This window comes from Callithrix jacchus, chromosome 1 (genome assembly GCF_049354715.1).
Source record: "Callithrix jacchus isolate 240 chromosome 1, calJac240_pri, whole genome shotgun sequence".
Taxonomy (NCBI): domain Eukaryota; kingdom Metazoa; phylum Chordata; class Mammalia; order Primates; family Cebidae; genus Callithrix; species Callithrix jacchus.
Window position 1 is genome coordinate 213,863,425 of NC_133502.1, and position 5,917 is coordinate 213,869,341.

Genomic DNA, 5,917 nt, shown 5'->3' on the forward strand with positions numbered 1-5,917 from the left:
TCGCTCCTCCCCGGGCAGCCCCGCAAACAGCTGTTCCTCTGCCTGCTCCCAGCTGTGGACCTGAGGCAGAGAGGCTGAGCCATTGCCCTGAGCCACATGCCTGGGAGCAGCAGGCCTGGACCTGGTGCCAGGACCTGGCTCACATGACCTTGCTTTTTCCATTGTGCCTGCTGCTCCCTCCTGGGCTCTGTGACCTTGGGCAGCCATGGCCGTCCTGTGCCCATTCCCAGCTGTAAAATGAGAGGCTGGACTGGCTGATCTCAAATGTCCCCTGCCAGCCTTGGATTCTGTGTTGTGCCCCAGGGTGTGCTGATGACATGCCCCCAAAGGGAGCCACCAGTGCTCATGAGGGAGGCCTTTTTCCTGAGTCAAGGTGGGTGGGGGTATTGGGGTTGAGTCGGGGGGCTGGGAGGTGGGGGAAGCACACACTGTCCTCCCCAGCTGAGCCCTCATGGTGAATTACCTTGAGCCTCAGGCTCAGGGCTTTGGAAATGCTCTCAGACCCAGCACCCAGGCCTGGATCTTCGAGCCCGTGGCCCTCCCCCTCTCTACTGGAATCTTCCAGGCTGAGGTAGGTCAGCTGAAAGTCACTGACTCTGACTTCCACAAACTCATAGCTGACAGACCATTCCACGTCCCCTCCCAGCCCCATCCGGGGAGGGAAATTTGCTTGGCCTTCCCGCCCTCAGGGCTGTCCCACTGTCAGTCACTCTCTAGGTCCCACCCACTGTCCCACCAACTTCGTTGGTCTAAAAATATGCTCTGGCATCTTGCTGGAAGGCAGCAGGAATGATGGGCCCTGCTAAGGCGAAGAGAGTTACCCGATGGGGCAAACTGACATACGGGTCATGCTTTGGCAAAATAACAAAACAGCAGGATGAACACTGGCTCCCCATCTGTCCTCAAGGCCTTACGCCAGGAAGAGGACCCTTGGGCTTAGGGAAGTGAAAACCAGGCCCGGGCCCCTCACCCAGTCCTTTCTGCCCACTTCGGGAGGGAGCCCAAGAATTCATCTACGGAGGGACCTCCTGTTGGGAACTGAGGCCCAGTTGGAACTTTTTGGGGGGTTTCTTGGGGACAGGATCCCACTGAATCTTCTCTGGGTATTCAGAGCCAGGCTCAGGCCCATAAGAAAGATGTGGGCAGCTGAGAAAAACACTCTCTTCCCTTCCCCACATTTTTTTTTTGTTTGTTTGTTTGTTTTTTGAGGCAGTCTTGCTCTGTCTCCCAGAACCTTTGCCTGCCGGATTCAAGTGATTCTTCTGCCTCAGCCTCCCAAGTAGCTGGGATTACAGGCACCCAACACCACACCCGGCTAATTTTTTTGTAATTTTAGTAGAGACGGGGTTTCACCATGTTGGCCAGGCTGGTCTTGAACTCCTGACCTCAAGTGATCAGCCAGCATTACTGGTGTGAGCCACCGTGCCCAGCCTCCCCATCACCCCTTGCTCTGAGAGCCTGAGCTGGAGTCCTGGCTCTGCTGGGGGCCCTGCACACATTGTCTCACCTCTCTGTGCCTCTGTTTTCCGTGGGAAGAAGGTTACCTTTGGAGGGTCACTGTGAGGGTCAGAGGTTACAAAGGTCAATGGGGCCCATGTCAACAAGCTGTTGCCCTGGCTTTGGCCCTGCTCTGCCCACCCTGCCCTTTCATTTCTCATTTGTCCACCTGCACAGCCCACCCACTGGTCAACACCTGCACTGCTGACAGCTCCATGGGCCTGGGCAGAGTCCCTGGGCCCAACACCTGGAGTCCGCCGTGGTCACATCTTCTCCTCTCTCTCCAGTCATCTACTTCCATCCCATTGCTTTGCACGTGCTTTTCCTTCTGTAGGGCATCCCCTCCCTTCACTTTTTTCTTTGAGGATTTACTTCAGGCACCACCTCCTCCAGGAAGGCCTCCCTGATCACTCTTCCTTGGGTCGTGTTCCTCTTCCGTACTCCTTCAGCCCCGGTGCCTCCTGCTGACTTCACTTTATTTTATTTGTTGAGTAAGTCATCTCCCTTGCTAGGCTAGAAGCTTCTTGGGAGTCTGGATGTCATCTGAGGTGATTAGAAGCAGTAACTACAGGAATGAAGGAACTACATTTAATAACATTATAATAATTGATTCAGGGCAGAGTCATCTAAGGATGCTAATATTAGTGGGTGAAAGTTTGAGTAGCAGGATATTTACAAAGTCTCAAAGTATCACCCAACAAGATACTTACTAATGGCAAAAGGAAACACAGTAACTTTTCAGCAGGGAAATCTGGCCAACTCCTTATTTATCAAGTGATCGCCAGGAAGGAAACAGACATCAACAGATACCTCCTCCTATGATACCCGAGAGCCTGATGTCCTTTCGTGGTCTTCCTGCCAAGCACGGTAGCCTGGATCTCATCATGAGAGCCTACAAAATAACTGATATGTACTCTTTGGACGTGTCAATGTCACGAAACACGCGCACGCGCGCACACACGCGCGCACACACACACAGGCTGAGGAGCTGTTTCACATTAAAGGCGATGGAAAAGGTGACGGCAGGTTCAGATCACTCGGGTTTTCTGGCTTGTTTGTTTGGTGTCTTACATCCTACATGTCAGATTTAACAAGGATACGTACTTTGTGGTCTCGAACTCCTGGGCTCAAGTGATCCTACCGCCTCGGCCTTCCAAAGTGCTGGGGTTACAAGTGTGAGCCACCGCACCTGGCCCAGGCCCCTTTCGTACTAAGACCTCCTTCCTCTCATGAGGACCCTTGTGTTTACCTTGGACCCACTGAGATGATCTGGGAGAATTTTGCCATCTTAAGATGTTTCAGCATATTTGCAAAGTCCTTTTGCCATGAAAGGTGACATGTTTGCAGATCCTGAGGATTAGGGTACCCTCCGGGAGGGTACCTGGCTCTGCTATTGACTGTCAGTGGGGCCTTGGGCAAGTCACTTTACAGCCCTGTGCCTCAGTTTCTCCATCTGTGAAGAGGGTATAATGATAGTCCTACCTCATTAGTTTGCTGAAAGGATCACTAAGGTGACATCTGTGAGGTAGGGCCTGGCTCTTGGTCAGTACCGGGTGGAGGTTTGTGTTCATGTGGGCGTTGGGACAAGAGCTTCCAGGAAATGGGCAGGAGGAGTCAGGGCAGGGGACAGTGAAGTATCTGCAGAGACAGGAAACCCTCTGTGTGATGGGGGTTAAATTTTCTGAGGCTTCCAAGAGGTTGGCTTTGCTGTCCAGGGACCTGGGGCAGGGTTCCCAACACCTGGCCAGGGGCTGCTAACTGATTCCTAAAAGGCAAACGCGCAGCCCTGGAGGGGAAGCGGCCAGAGCCCTGGGGCTCGCAGGAGGCTCCTGGTGGAAGGCAGAGCGGCTGCCACCCTCAGGGAGACATCCTGTTCCATCCAGCCACGGCTCAGGTGGGGAGACCCACCTGACACGGCTCAGGGGGCCCAGACGGGGTGAGCCGGCCAGCGGTGCTATTTCCCTGGCTTCTGCCTCTGGCCTGCAGCTGTTCCCACACACCTACTGCAAATGCTGGGGCTGTGGGTAGTGGCCATCTCTGGAGCCTCCTGCAGCCCTGGCCCATGTAGCTGAGGGACTGACTGCTGTGGCCAGTAGGCAGGACAACTGGCCATCCTTTTTGAGCTCAGCGCTGCCTGCACACACACTCAGAACATGCCAGGCACACCCTGGAGTGAGGGACAGGAGGGCAGGAAGGTGGCCTGAACCACATGGCTGGCGAGGGGCTACTTTTGCGTGGATTCTACTGGTTTACAGAAAGAGGACTTGCATGTCTGTCAGGGTTGTGTCCTCCCACGTCGCTGGGGGTCCTTGCGTTCTACCCTTGGAATCCTGGAAACCAGAGTGAGCACATCTGTCTGACTTTCAGCCGGGCTGTGTGCTGGGACTTCCCCCAGGCTAAGGCTCAACCTCCTTGCTCAGCAGAGAAAGGCGGGGGGTGGGAGGGTGGGGAGCCGCCTACTCCACATGGCCAAGTCCTTGGTGAAGCCTGCCTGCCACCTTGGGCCTGCCATACCTGTGTGCACAGGATGTGTGCTTGTGTCTGCATGTGTGTGCACACATACATGTGAGCAGGCATGTATGTGCACATGTGTATTTGCGTGACATCTGTGGTAGCATGTGTATCCCCATGGAATGTGCTTGCACACATCTGTGTACATGCATGCCTGTGTGTGCCTGCATGAATGCACCCGTGTGTGTTGCATGTATATGTGAGCACATGTGCATGTGTCTGTATACACATATGGGTGTGTGTGCATGCTATTCATGTGCACATGTGTACACATCTGTGTGTATTTGTGTCTGTGTGTGTATGACCTTGTTACTCCCTCGGACAATCAGGAGCCGTGGAGGTGGAGGCAAAGCCAGAAGGGACAGAAGCAGATGTCCTGGGCCAGGGTCCGCCCTACCCCAATCCACAGTCTCTCAGCTCCGGGAAGGCCTTGAGACCTTGAGCTCGGCAAAGTCAAGGTCGGCAGAGCCAGGACGCGTCCCAGGACGATGCTGCCAGTGCCTTTGACCTTCTCTGACAATGATTTCCCAACTTCTCTTCACAGAGGGCATCTTGCCTGTGTCTTTTGGTTTCAAGCCCATTCTAAAAGCCAGCTGTGTGTCCCTCATGGAAGCCCCAGTTTCCAGTTAGCTCCCCACGGACGCATACTCACCCCAGGCCAGTGCTCCATGGGGCCCTTCACTGCCAGCCAGCCCCCATCACTCAGAGCTTGCCGCCCTTCTCCGGGGTTCTAGGGGGCTTCTCTTAAAGGCTCGACAGGAATTCGAATGCCCTTCCATTTCCCCATCATTTGCTGCAAGCAGGGAACAAAGATAGGATTGTAGTGGCTTGTGGGAAAGGGATACAAAGAATATATTTTTTCCTTCCCTTATCCAAGCAGGGTTCCAGACCCATGGGCTGCCTGGGAATTCTGAAGCTGCTGGGAGGAGCTGGGGCAGGGGGCAGTGGTGGCCATGCCCGCAGTGCCTCCCAGGCCTCCATTCTATCCTGCATCACCCATGCCTGGCCCATGTGCATGTGTGGGACATGCTCAGCCTCTCTTTCTCCCTTCCAGGTACAAGTCTCCCTGACCCTCCTCCTCCAGGCCCCTCCTGGCTTCAGCTACCTCCCTGAGTGCTCTCTGGGTCCCCAGGTACCACTGCCTTCCATGCTGCCTCCAGCTGCCCCCTGCCTCCCAGGCTGCCAACTGGGGTGCCTCACAGGAGCCCCTGAACTGCCCTGAAGCCTGATCCCTCTCTGCTCTCATCTTGGCCTAGGCCATCACCTACCAGTCATTTGTGTCTAAGCCAGAAATCTGTATGTGGCCTGACAGCCTCTCTGCCCTCCACACCTGTGACCACCTCCTAGGAGTGGTTTCCTTAACACCTCACTACCCTTGGCTCTGTCACTGTTGCCTGTGCCCTGGCAGGCCTCCTGCTCCCCAAAAAACTTCCCACTGCACTCACCTGCCCCTCCCAGCCCTTCCCAAAAAGCACCTCTGGGCTGGGCGTGGGGGCTCATGCCCATAATCCCAGCACTTTGGGGGGCCAAGGCAGATGGACCACTGCCAGACTGGCCAACACAGTGAAATCCCATCTCTACTAGAAATACAAAAATTAACTGGGCATGGTGGTGTGCACCTGTAATCCCAGCTACTCAGGAGGCTGAGGCAGGAGAATCGCTTGAACCCGGGAGGTAGAGATTGCAGTGAGTGGAGTCTGCACTCCAGCCTGGGCGACAGAGCAAGACTCCATCTCTAAATAAATAAATAAATAAATACACCCCTGAGCCTGCCACTTTGCCTAAAATGTTCTGGAGCCTTCCCGTGGCCACAGGATGAAGCCCCAGCGTCACATGCCTCTGGCTCTCGGGGAATGATAAGGACACTGAGCCCGCAGCCTACAGGTCCCTGGCCCCCACTCTGCTGACG

At 55.0% G+C, this 5,917-nt stretch overlaps 1 long non-coding RNA gene across 1 annotated transcript; it reads right to left on the bottom strand.

Annotated features, from left to right (window-relative positions):
• Positions 1–1,176: 1,176 nt before the first annotated feature.
• Positions 1,177–4,805, bottom strand: LOC103787816 (uncharacterized). Its single transcript, XR_013524196.1, has 3 exons — positions 4,661–4,805; positions 2,208–2,389; positions 1,177–2,062 (listed from the first exon to the last, which is right to left on the bottom strand). It is a non-coding gene; the product is annotated as an uncharacterized LOC103787816 (long non-coding RNA).
• Between the last annotated feature and the right edge of the window lie 1,112 nt (positions 4,806–5,917).